Source organism: Elaeis guineensis, chromosome 2 (genome assembly GCF_000442705.2).
Source record: "Elaeis guineensis isolate ETL-2024a chromosome 2, EG11, whole genome shotgun sequence".
Classification (NCBI taxonomy): domain Eukaryota; kingdom Viridiplantae; phylum Streptophyta; class Magnoliopsida; order Arecales; family Arecaceae; genus Elaeis; species Elaeis guineensis.
The window spans coordinates 103847053-103860778 of record NC_025994.2 but is presented as its reverse complement, the minus strand read 5'-3'; positions in this window follow the sequence as shown (position 1 = coordinate 103860778).

Sequence of the window (13726 nt, the reverse complement as noted above, 5' to 3'; positions counted from 1 at the left end):
TATTATTTATACATGAAAATTTTGAAATGATCCGCATCTCTACGTGCTTTTTATCGATTAGAAAATTATTCTACGGATGGTGTCTAAATTACGTTGCTGTGGCGCTTTGAAAAGGAATAATTGAACATGATTTGCCTCATGGTCCCGCACAACCTAATATCTGGAATGCTTATCACCAGAGCTTTTGCCGTCGTAGCACGGGTGAGAACAGATTGGGCTGTGCCCAATTACCTTGAAGGAACCGATCGACAATGTCCAGGTTTCGGCAAGTTGAAACCCGAATAAGGTGTGGTGCAGGCAACACCCAATTAGAGAAATTCTGTACACAAGTTGAAACCCAACTAGGCAGGGGAATTTAACCGGGCACCATCTGAACTGGTCCATCCCAGCGATGGGCTTAGTTTTAACACGTAGCCTACTCTTTTGTTTTCGATTACCCCCAAAAAAATGTAGGTCTAGGTTTCCAATGTTGCAATTATTGCATCTTGCTGCTCCAACGGCTGCATCAAACCTTATTTTGGCATCTACTGCTCGCATTGTACCATAGGCCCTCGTCAAAAACAGTGTAGATAAAAATTGCATTGATCTTGAAATATGCACACTGTAGCACAATTTCATTAGCCATGTTAAAAATTTAAAAGAATTTACAATTAGAGTTGTACAATAGAAAACAATTAGTGTGAGAGAACTATATAAATTATTATAGAAAATACAGTATATAAGTTGCAAATGAATTGTAAGGTGATATGTTTGGCACATGCCATGGATTATCTAGTAATCTGTAAGTATGGTACAATATGATGTCAGCTTTCTTGTTTTCAAATAACTTTAAAAATTTAATGAGATTTATTCATATAACAATTTAAAAAAATTGATCAAGGCATGCCAATAAATTAATAAGGTACATTGAAAATTATGATGCTTGAAATTTATGACCGTTATATGGGGATTTATTTCAAACTTACTTAAAGCAATGCTCGGTAATGCGAATCCTGAAAAAGATGTATCTGCAATCCAAGTGACAGCATGGAACTAAAGTCACGACCTCTTAATAAGTGCAGAAAAGTATCCACACCCTGCCACTATTTAGTATTTTGCTTGAGTGGATTTAACTTTTGGTGGAATCTTTATCTGTCACAAAGACCCTACTCTTGATGGTGGGTCTCCTCTCTTCTTCTATATTATTTTGGCTTACCCTCAATGAAATAAAGCTGAACCAGCTCCCTTGACATTTATTTTTTCAACAATTCTCTTCAACAAACCATCAAGAGAACAATAGCATCTGGGCACGCATTTTCAAGCCACTCCATAGTAGTGAATTGTATTTTAAGGTTTTCGGAGAAATGATGGTATTTTGAATTTGTATAATATTTAATTTTCTATTTACATATGTTAATTCCACGCCAAGGTGCTTATTTTGGGTACAATAAAGGAAGAAATCCTCAGTAGAAATTACGTTCTAATGAAAGAGCATCCATGACTACCAGCCACCCAAATAAAAGGAAACTGCGCTGGATAAAAGGAAGCAGATGTGAATCATTAAAGTCAGCGGGCCGGTTCCATTGTCTGAAAACATGGCTGACTTGAAAAGCTTGCAGCGATCAATTTATGTCGTACATGTCCCCTTTTTTTTGGGAAAATAAGGAGCTAGTAGCTTCATTTATAATAAGAAGTAATAGTTACAAACCCAGACATCCAAAAGCCTGCTACCAAATACCCAGAATAGCAGGAAATGTACAAAGAAAAACTATAACACTGGTTACATCATTGGGAAGAACGAAACCTCAAATGTAGAAAAAATTTTCAAAAAGCAGCAGGTATACAACGTACGAGACCAAGTATAACCAACGCCCCTAAAAGGCCACCTGCTACAATATATAACAGAGCATGCCCAACAGTAAAAGCCCATAGCATGCGAAACAGTTAAGATACCAGAGACTGAATGATTGAAGAAACTCCAAAAAGAGAATGTACAAGCGCTGAAACCAAAAGACCATAGCATGCCCAGAACTGGGAGAAGAATGTAGATGCCCTGGAGGAGAGGATCATTTTGATATACATCTGCAGATGGCTCAAACATCTAATTTATAACTGTAAATGAGTCTCCCTCCATCCAACAAAAAATAATTGGAGTTGCCTAACAATCATAAAAAGCGTTACAAAGCCCTTCCCAAGTAGCCCTTAACTTTTTGAATAGGGGATAGAAGAAAAGACCTGGATGCCTCAACGCATTCGTGAGTCTTCTCATATGATCCCTCAACATAAAGCTAGCCCCGACTGCATTCTCCTTTACTGACCCATCAAAATTTACCTTAGCCACACCAAGGTGTGGGGCTTGTCAATGGACTTGGATAGGTTTGTGAACTAGGGGATTGGTGGACCTACAACGACCCTTGTCCCTTGCTTGCAAAGATATGTTTTCATTCTGATGAGCCTTAAAGAATTCAATAAGAAGGAAGTCGATGAAATTAATGATCAATGTAGGGGCTTTAGCTTGTTGTTGGAAAACTCATTGCTGGTTGACCAAATAGACCATCTAGTGTACATGAACAAAGAGCCCTTCAAGCTATTAAGGTGACAACCAGCTAAAATCGCAAGTGTGCCATCAAGATTAATTATCCAACTTGCAAGTAAGACTGAACTGAGGTAGAAGCATAATACAAACATCTTTGGCATATCAAGATGGAATATGAAGAAGGCGTTTGCTTAGGTTTAAATTTTTCCACTTCAACAGTTCAGTCTGTTATTTATACCGAATGTATTCGTTGAGTTTGATAAGAAAGTTGTTTACTTATTAGGATTTGTTTGGGTATTCCTACATGATTGGGCTGACAATCCCATAAGAACTGGACACATAGGCCCATGTAGCTTGAAGTTTTGCAACAGATTTTCCAAATCCAGTCCAAATCCTCATCTTTGGGCCGCAGAAAGCAAAAAAATAGAGCCATGTTAATTCAAAGCTATGCTTAAATGGACGGCCCAATGTATGAATCCCATAACAGTTGCAGTACAGTTTTGCTGGAATAGCGAGGCAGATCCTAGAAATTTTTATAGTAGGATTTATAGCCTCCAGGTTATCACGCACATTTCCTTCAAGTGCAAGGTAGACTGCCGGCGCAATGAGTGGCTACAGATTCCACCAAGGAAATGTCCAAACTCCGGGAAAGAATGATGTCCAAGCCACCATCCAGATATTGGGGGCTCTGTCGCCTCGCAGTGCTCCGTTCCAAAGACATGATTAACAATGGGTAGAACGGGGCACCTCAGATCAGCCAACTAGGCACATCTCTGACCATATGTAATAGGAACTCTCTGTAATGAACGTTGTATGGTTTCTTCTAGACATCCAGTAGTTTCTCACGTCGAGAAAGAATAAAATCGTTATTTTTTTTTATTATAGTCCCCCTGGACTTGTGGCAAAAGAATGGCATAAAAATCTAAAGTAATTAACTTTTCAAAGTCATCCATTAGATTCTTCATAAAAAACCTAGGTATTGGCATGCGTAGATTTTGAGAACTTAATGCCAATTTGATTAGGTCACAACCATGCACGCTTTACCTCAGCTTCCTCGTGGACATCAATCAAATTTCTTCCTAAATTTATTATTTTTAAATCAAAATATCAGTTTGGCATCTTTTAAAATATATAGAATGCGAATAAAATTGAATTAAAATTGAGGGATATTTTTATAATTTTTTCGTAAATTTTTTTAAAATATTCCTAACTAAAACGGAGAGGAGGAGAAACGCAAAGCCTCTATTATGCTGGCCATCGCTGGCCTTCCGCCACGTCTTAACGATCGCTGCCGGCAACATAGCTATAGTCTTATTTCATCTTTCTCAAGGCCGTGGTGGGGAGAGTTGAGCGGGGAGGGATTGGCTTGGACGTAGCTCATGAACCCCCGATCGAAAGGCGAGGATGTAAGAACAATAATAGACGAGAAGAGAGGGAGGAGGGGAAGCCATAACTCTCTCGTGATGTATCAATCCCGGTACTTGTACGGGGAACCTCCCAAACCAAGTCATAAGAAATATATATATGCATCTATATTTGCAAAACAAAGAGAAAAAAATGTGGCTAATGATCTTGGAATCATTCAAGGCAATGGAACAAATAACATCCAGGAGAGTAGCTAACCTGCTCTCTTATCTCCAGCCATGTAAAAAAGATCGAAAGCTTCGCCGTCCAATGGTGGAGCCCGTAGCACTCCCAGTCCATGCACCCACCAGCCCAACACCCTCATCAAGAGGTGCCTCCCTCCGACTCCGGCTTATTAACATTGCCCCAAGTTGGACGGCTTGATGTCTCTATGGATGATCGATGGCACGGTTATGAAGGTATTCGTCCCCCTGCTGCTTCTAATAACACTTTTATCCGCATCTTCCAAGAGTTCAGGAAGGTGGAAGTGGCCTCCTGAGAATGGAGGTGGTCGTGACAGAGCTTGACACTTCAATTTGCTCGGCCCAACATGCCCACCAGGTGTTTGTCGTAGAGCCGCGAGAGGAATGCCACCTCCGACTAGAAGACGCCCTCTTGAATTTCTTTTTCTGGGACCAGATTTACTTTCATGATCGCCACCTCGCACCCGTCGAGCTGCATGACTTTTCAGACAATGCCGCGACTTCTGGGGCTGATTTTGCTCCGCAAAAAGAAGTTTTTAGCGGCGGTGGCAAGCTCGGTGAAGGTGAATTCCTCTGATTCGTTTTGCGACCACCCGTGAGCCCTACTGTTTATGGCTGCAACGTCTGGACCCCAAGACAGGAGGTGACAGGGCTCGGAAAGATCGACACTCTGGCAATCAAAATAATAATTTTCGTACGACAACTACGGCCCGTTTCGATTTTCCTACGGGCCTGGCTCACTCTAAAACTGCACTTGGATATTTTATAAATATGGGCCTAGTCCGTTCTGTAGCTTATGGATTGGATCAATAAAACTAATAATATCAAAGATAATAGGTCAGATCAGGCCTATGTTCATAAAATACTTAGAAATAGTTTCAGACTGGGCCAATTATATAGAAAAATCCGAACAGATCTTCAGCAGTTCTTTTTTTTTTTTTTTTTTTTTTTTAAATTTGGAGGAAAATATATTTAAATAAACAAGCGTATGGTTGGTTGGGAATAGCTGTCTTTTTTGGTTTTTTTTTGGTATAGCTGTTAATGGTGTTGTAGGAGATATGGACGAAGGGGTAGATTTCAATGGAAAGTAATTTTAAGGATGCAATTAAGACCTTTTAAAGTAATTCAGAATATGAGTGAAATTGAGGAGGTTAAAAGATAATTTTTCAAAAAAATTATAAAAGAGCACATTGAATTAACAAAAAAAGGAAAAAAAAAGTTAGGACAATTGGCGCTGAAACACTTTTGTATTGCAACCATCATCCGCACATTTTGCATCTGTAGTGCCTACCATAATAGTTGTTGCCGGATATTATAATGGAATTAAATATATATAATAAAAAATATACTATGAAATTTAAAATTGAATTATATTTCACCGATTGGGTATTATACTTTCACTTGCCATAAATATTTCAAAAATCACCATATAACATCAGAAATCTTCCATCATGTTGATTGAGTAATTTGTTTGCAATAATTAAGATGTGTCTTACAATCCCGTTGGGATTAGTTTATATATGCGGTCACGTACCTGAGATAAGTTGAAAGAATTATAATATCCGGAAAAATAAGTTTACATCATTCTTTAAAACTGTGTGCTCTAAAACTGTGCGCCATGGTACCGTGAGTCATAATCATGGAGATTATGTAACAACGAACAAGCTTGGCTCTGTTCCTATGGATTTTTATATTGTATCATCCGAAACAGAATCAACTCAAAGCATTTGGCGGTGCGAGTCTAGCACATAAACAGATTTATGTTAAAAAATAATAATAATAAAAGAGAAAAAATTTATTTAGGCAATTTAAACTTTTGAAGCATAACATGCATTATTTCTTAAAGAACAAAATTAGTTGTTATTGGGAAAAAAGAAAGCTAGGAAGCCACGCCTAACCTTTTTATCCGACTTGCCATATCTTTGATAAGCCTAGGGCATCAAGGGAATAGAAGGCCATCAAACAGCATGCACAGGAACATAGGCTGTGCTATATATTATTTTATAGCCGTGCATTCTTTGATGGTGGTCATGCATGAGTACACCACATCCTACGGTGGCATAGGGTGCCTCTGATAAATGTCAATAATATTTCAATTCTGCCCCTACATTCATTTCCCGTTTTCTTTTTCAAGCTTCAACCCTCTCCCGTGCCCGCCCCCTCCCTCCCTCCTTCGGTACTTCTACTGCGGTCGCATTCTTCCTTGCCTCTATTGCAAGAACCCATCCCTCCTTTTCCCTTCTCCAGGTCAAACTCTTTGGCTACAATGTCCTATTCTTGGTCATGGAACAATGGACATCATCTCTTGGTCACGGTGCAATGAAGACCATCGCTTGATTTGAACAAATTTGAGATATGAACGCCTAGAATTTGGTAATAAAGATGGAGTTGAGGGGAGAGACTGAAGAAGAATTTGAGACCGGAAAAGGAGTCAAAAGTTAAATAGTGGACAGGATGGAGGATGGAGATGGGGATAGAAGGGACAGGAAGGTACAGGGGTTTCAGGAATTGGGAATCCTTTTGCCCCATGAAAAGAGAGGAAGAGATGTGAAACGGTGAGGTGTGGGATAAAGTAGTCAAACTGGTTCCAGAAAGCACCCGAGTATGGAACGAGATGGGAGTAGTGGCTTGTAGCGTAACTTTGAAACATTATATTAATGTTCGTTGAAGGAACCGGATCAAGTGGGTATCAAACGCGTGGTGACCCAGCATGGAAAATCTTGGTGTGTCTCCCCAGCTTTTAAATATTAAAAAAATTGATGTATCTGACAAAAATTAATTGCTCACTTTTCCCTATTTTTTTCATGCTTTTAACACCATTTTTCTAATAGGGGACAACATGCAAACTTAACGGGTGGATATTTTCTAATTTTTCAAAGAAACCTTAGTTATAGCTAGAGTCTAGACGGCAACCAGGAGGATAAGAAGACCTAGATCCTCCACCTCCACTATGCCTGAAGATGACCAGCTTATCTTGTCTTTTTAAAAGTGAAATGATAGTCAAAATATTTTGCAAAACGGAAAAGCTAAGCTAATGTTGAAAATATGAAAACTTGATTCGAGTGATCCGAGTAGATTGGCAACTCAGATAAGTAACTCGCAATAAAAATAATTAATATACGATGAATAGATATAGGTAATCAGATTTTGATAGATATAATAAATATATTGATATATTATTAAATTATATGTAAATTATAAAAAAATAAAGATATATCAATCAATTAAATAAAATAATAAAAAAATATTTATCCAGGTGCCTGTAATATAAATTGAACATATTTCTGAGAACAAATTAACTATAAAAGTTTGATTAAGTTGGATCATCAATTCACTTAAAAACTCAACTAAGTGACCGATTTGTATTTTGAGTTTTCGACTGATTCATTCACTACGATACAAAAAGGCCAATTAGGAATCTAATCGATAAGTTCTAGATCGGGGATTCCTGATTTGAATTGTCTAGTTTTTAAACAATGAGGCAAACCGTCATGGTCAAAGCTAAACCAACGGTCGCATGGTTGAAAAAAATCTGTGTGTTTCTGGACAACTAAATCTTTGATTCAATTGTGTAACAAGCCATCATCCTAACCCCAAACCAAAGAAAGCAAAGCAGTACCCCAAAGACAATAACGTATTGTGGACGGAATTTAAAATTAGGATGTTTTCAAATGCTTGGTGATGTTTAAAACAATGAAACAGAGTTTGCCGTCCTCCACCATGGAAAAAATTAAAACAACGTTCGGTATCACTTCTTTCTATACAAATTTAGTCAACCATACAAAAATAAGAACATGATGGGCATGAAATGGGGACAATCAAAATTTTTGTTTAATTCGATGACACCCTACCCTCCAAGCATGATGCCAATAAACTAGAACCGTAGAGAAAAGACGAAATATTAAAAATATTATACTAGAACTAAGAAATGGCAGAAAACTTGGTGACATAACATGGCATTATTTAGGAAACTTATTAAGACAAGAGTATAGGTTCTTTAAATATGAAGCTTTGAACGTGGGATTTGAAGGGCCGGTGAAAGATTCCACAGGCATATTCGGCAGCATGTCGAGGCTCTGGATCAACAGCTTTAGAAAAAGACAATGTTGGCAGATAAACACCGTACGCATATTTGGAATGGTTCAGCGTCTGTCTCTTGGTCCGGCAAACTCAATGCCGGGTTAGGCTGAATTGTATGTTGACTGTACCAGACAAATCAACTTGCCAACCACCACCTTTATCAGATCCTGTAGTACGTAGTTTTCTATTCCAAGCGTCAATTCGAAGAGGCATTAGCTAGGATGGCCGGGATGGCACGGTGCCTCTTGGTCACTCTACGAACTTAGAGACGTATGGTTGCAATTCACCTTGGCCAGCTAATCATCTAGAAAATTTCATCAATTATCTGGGAAACATCCATTTTTCAATTGCTTGATCACAAAACAAGAGAATTTTATTAGAACGATGTCACCGGTCTTTCTTTTTTATACCATGGGGGAAGAATAAGATGATGGAGAGAGTGCTGGTGGCTTGGTGCTAAGTTTCATTTTCACTGTAAAAAAAAAAAAGAAGAGGAAAAAAAAAACTACGTGCAGGATAAATACTTGATTCTTGTTAAATTATAAAAAAAAAATAAAAAAATTAATTTCTAAATCTTTGATTATCACTACTATTTAGTAATTAGCATCCAACCATATCTCATTTAACTTGGAATTGTCATGTAATTTGTACTTTTGCATGTTATAGTTTACATATAAGTTTTATTTTATAAATGTCATGCCCTGTTCTATACGCAAGAATCAATTGAATAGTGCCATCAGAGCAAATGAAATAGATGCATGGGATTAAAGCTTTCTATTAAAGTTGGGTTCATAATTAATTTCAACAATCTTCGATATATCTAGATTATATTTTACCCAACATTGCACATCTCAAATTATCACCCAAAAATAATAAAGGGTAGGTTTACATATATTAAGGCAATGCAATCTACAGCCAACTTTGATATTCACCTTAGTTGCATGATCATCCTAGCATGAAATTTCAATGCATATAAATCTAGCTCAAATAGTGAACATTCAATCATAGAGAGATTATAGTTTGATCTTATAACTATAAATAGATACCTAAACTTAGTAAAAAGTTTAAATATAAAAATACAAACAAAATTAAAAAATTTATAGTCATAATAATTTTATTGTAGCCGAAATATCTACACCAAAAAATTGATAGAATTTCATGTCTTAAGTTTGGAATGGGGGTATGTACTTAGTATCTATTATCATGTACGAAATATATTTATAGCTTATGATACAAAAAAATAAGGATGGGATGGTGGGTCTTTTTATGGATCACATCTTGATCTTAATGAGCAGGAATGAATTATGGATTGGATATATTGATCCAACCACTATATTTAGATTTTAAAATATTATTTATTTTACAAACAATATTTCTAAGCTGTAGAGAATATTAAAAAATAACTAAGGGTGTCAGTCAGTTGGTTTCAGCCATATCCTTAAATAAACTCAAAATATATTTGTTAGATCCATGCCCAACCTTAAACCTAATTAAAATTATTTACCCATATTTAATTTGAATAAAAAAAGTGGAGTCTCAGGTTGAAATTAGATATGTAACGTATTATTTTGCTACACTTTAAGAGATTTTTTTTTGTTAATTATTTAATGAACGCAACATTCTATCATATAAATTGTGATACAAAGAAATATAAACAGTTATATCCAAAAAAAAAAATAGTAATATGCAAGATTTGAATTCCAAACTTGTATTCATGTAATACTTTTGTCATCTAAGCATCTAATTAACCAAAAAATATCAAGAATGAAAAAGATTTTATGACAATCATGACAGTATAAACTATTAAATCATAATAAATATTAGAAACATACATATATAATAAGATGGATAAGAGTTCGATGGAACAAGATTTTTTTTTTTTTTTTTTGGATGGAAAGATGGACTATGATTTCACTACTCGCTATATGATTTTCTTCTTCGTTTATGATTAAAAATAATAAATATATAGACATGCATGTTTACATATTTGTGCATGCACGCATATATATATATATATATATATATATATATATATATATATATATATATATATATAATTTAAATTTTTTTTTTGGATACAAATATAACTCCGTTTAATATGAAAATCTAATAAGTTTTTTGGTCTAATTTTGAAATCCAAATACAACCCAATATCTCGTTGGTTTTTTTTTTTTTTTTCGATATCTAGAATCTAGATTCTATATTTCATACTGGTTTGAGATGAGAGCACAAGTTTACCGGCCCACTTGCGATAAAACTACCATTCTTTGTAACGTCAAGAACGCTGGTTGGCAGGTCCAGTATTCCCTGCGCGTGGGTGGAAGCCGATACATATCCACACACCGACAGCAGCCAGCGACCGTAAAAACAGGCACCGGCCACTTCAATATGGCGCCACAAGGACTGCTTGGGGAGTGGGGACCCAATCCTAATGTCAAGACGCACAAACCCTGCAGCTACGTATCACAACGCCATTGGCGGCGTGACGTGTACCGCTTCTCTAATGCCAGAAGGCACACCATATTCTTTTCTTTATTTTTCTTTCTTTATTCCTTTGATTCCGGCATAGAAGTAAAACACCATCGACCGCAACATACTGAAGCCAGTAAAAGATATCGCACGATAAAAATACTGAATTAAATTTTATCACGCTAAAAAAATAATTTTTATTATAAAAAATTTTTCAATAATATTTTTAATTTTATTTTAAATTTATATTAAATATATTTAAATTATTTAATTTTTAAATTAATTTAATTTAAATGTTGATTATTATTATTTTTTAACCTATCATCATAAAATTATTATACAATATCTTGACCCATTTATACCTTCTCTTTGTATTCAAAGTTCCACCGCATAATTACTTTGTCACAGTAGGTTAATAAAAGTTATAATTAAGATCTGAATTAAATTAATTTAAAAATTAAATGATTTGATTATATTAAATAAAAAAGTAAAAAAAATTATTTTTTTAATTTTATTTTTTTTTGTGTAATTAAAGAAAACGGAAAGATTCAAATACGATACATAACGGGGAGCAGCGGCTCTCATGCCTACTCTCGCGTCTCAATTTAAATACAAATCAATATTCACCGGTGGTCACGCCCCGCTCCAACGACCAAAGGGTGGTCCTCCCCACGACCGCCTTCCCTGTTCCCACGTGGCTCAGCCTACCATCACGTGTCGTCACGTCCACCACAGCGTTCATCTCCGACCGGATAAACCTGTGGGCAAGGAACGAGCCGTGCGGCCTTTACACGCGGCGCCAGCTGCGCTGACGTGGTGGGAAGTGGGCAAATCGAGGAGGCGCGATGAGGTTGATAGTGGGCTCCTCCGGCTTGGCTCAGTCGATCATCATCTAACGTGCCCGGCTTTAAGCCACCCTTGTTTCAACCGTGGAAGCGGTTGCGGTTGGGTCGGCTGGTCTTATCGGAACACCGGACAGCCGTTTTTCCACGAAGTTGAGGCGTGTACGGAGCAGGGATCCGTTTTTGTTGCATAAGCAGGTATCCGTTTGTGGTCTGAAAACGCTTGCTAAAGTCGAGCCGGAAAATATACATATGGCAGCGTGAGGAGGGATCGCACTTGATTGCCAGCCAGCATTGGGCGGCTCGACTTAAGATTCTAAAAATATTTTAATTATTATATAATATTAAAATAATTGTATGATTAAATAATTTTTTTGATACAAATAGATAATTATATCATTATAGTATGAATACAATCTATAAATTCAGAAAATAGAAAATCTCACAAGATTTATGGGTACATCTCATCTTATCGTCAGGTCCAGTTATTGGTGTATTCAGCAATATAAGAAGCAAATTGCGAGAGAAAAAACTTCCAAAAATAAGGATGATCTTTCGGTTCGCTGTAAAAGCAGCATGAAAGTCTCAAGACTCGAGAGCATTAAAGGACGGACCGACAGCGTTGAAATAACAGTACTCTACAGCCAAGTACATAGCTCTCTCTAGTATCAAATGTGCAGGCACCATCTCGACTTCGAAGATCAGACTATTTATGGATAGTAAATCTAATAAGTAACGTACGCCATCCTCCATCCCCTTTAAGTACAAGTCGACCCTTCAGCTATGCTCCGATGAATTGCATCTAGAAAAGGATCTAGCCAAGAGCTACCACTCACCTCCCAAGACTGGCCCCTCCACTGTCCTTTAAGTCAGCCTCTCCCTTAGACAATACAGGAGGATATGCTTCGTCAACTCATTCTTCAACTTGCAGATCGAGCAAGAGATCGAAGGATCCATGCCCCTATCTTGCAGTAACGTGCACGTTGGAAGCCGGCTTTAAGTAACCTTCCAAAAAAAAGCCTCATCCTAAAATGAGCAACCACTCTTCAGTTCCAAACAATCTTGATCTTCCTATACAGCGCCACCCTGCATATCTTAGAGTGGTCTCTTATGGGGACCTTAGGACAGCAAGAGTTACCCCACACCCTCAAATCATAGGTTTGATAGACAGACATCAGGATAGTGAGAATCTGATCAACAAGCAAACTATTAAAAACATGGATGGCGCCCTGTACTCTCTAGTCTCTATTATCAGTAATGAATAAATCACAAACCCATAGATGTTCGTCTACCTCAATGTTGCCATAGGTCAATCATTAATAGAGAGACAAGTTAAAAATCCAAGCATATTGGTTTATATAAATCAAAACTCCATCTCCAATCAATCATGTAACTTGTGCTAGCACCGTAAGAGTGCAAGCACAAATCTCTTTCCAAATGAAGGAACAATCGCAAACAACCCGGATCTAGGACCCTATAGTTTCCGGATAATGAAGTTTTCGCTTGTGCCACTCCATAATATTTGTTCCAAGCATATAATGTAATATGAGAAATTCTTTGTGCACTGCAAGTGGTGTAGAAAATTCATCGTGGAGTGCACCGTCTTATCCGATTGGTCCACATTGTCACCACTTTTTAACATATATTTAATGTCTGTAGGTCGACTTTTTCATTTAAAAATTTTATATAAAAAAATATTTTTATTTTTTGAAAAAAAATTATGACATCCTATGACGTAATCTAGTCCAGAATATCATAATATGGTATAAGATATTATAACATTAGAGGAATATTTTTGTCCAACCACTTTTTAAGATGTATTTAATACCTACAGATTAACTTTTTTGTTTGAAAATTTTAAATGGTAAAAATATCTCTATACTTTAAAAAAATTATGACATCTTGTCTATGTTATGAACGCAGGATATTATAATATGGACATATAATATCATAATTTTTTTAAAAAATAAAAATATTTTCGTCATATAAAATTTTTAAATAAAAAAATTGACCTGCAGATACTAAATGCACGTTGAAAAGTAATGACTACGTGGACCAATCAAATGAGATGGTACATTCTAGTTGGATTTTTTATACCGTTCGCGATGCACAAAGAATTTCGCAATGTAATATTAGTGGTAAAATATATACATTATATAGTTGTGCAAGTGGGAGAAATTAATATTTGTTTCTGATTGAGTGCAAGATGGGCA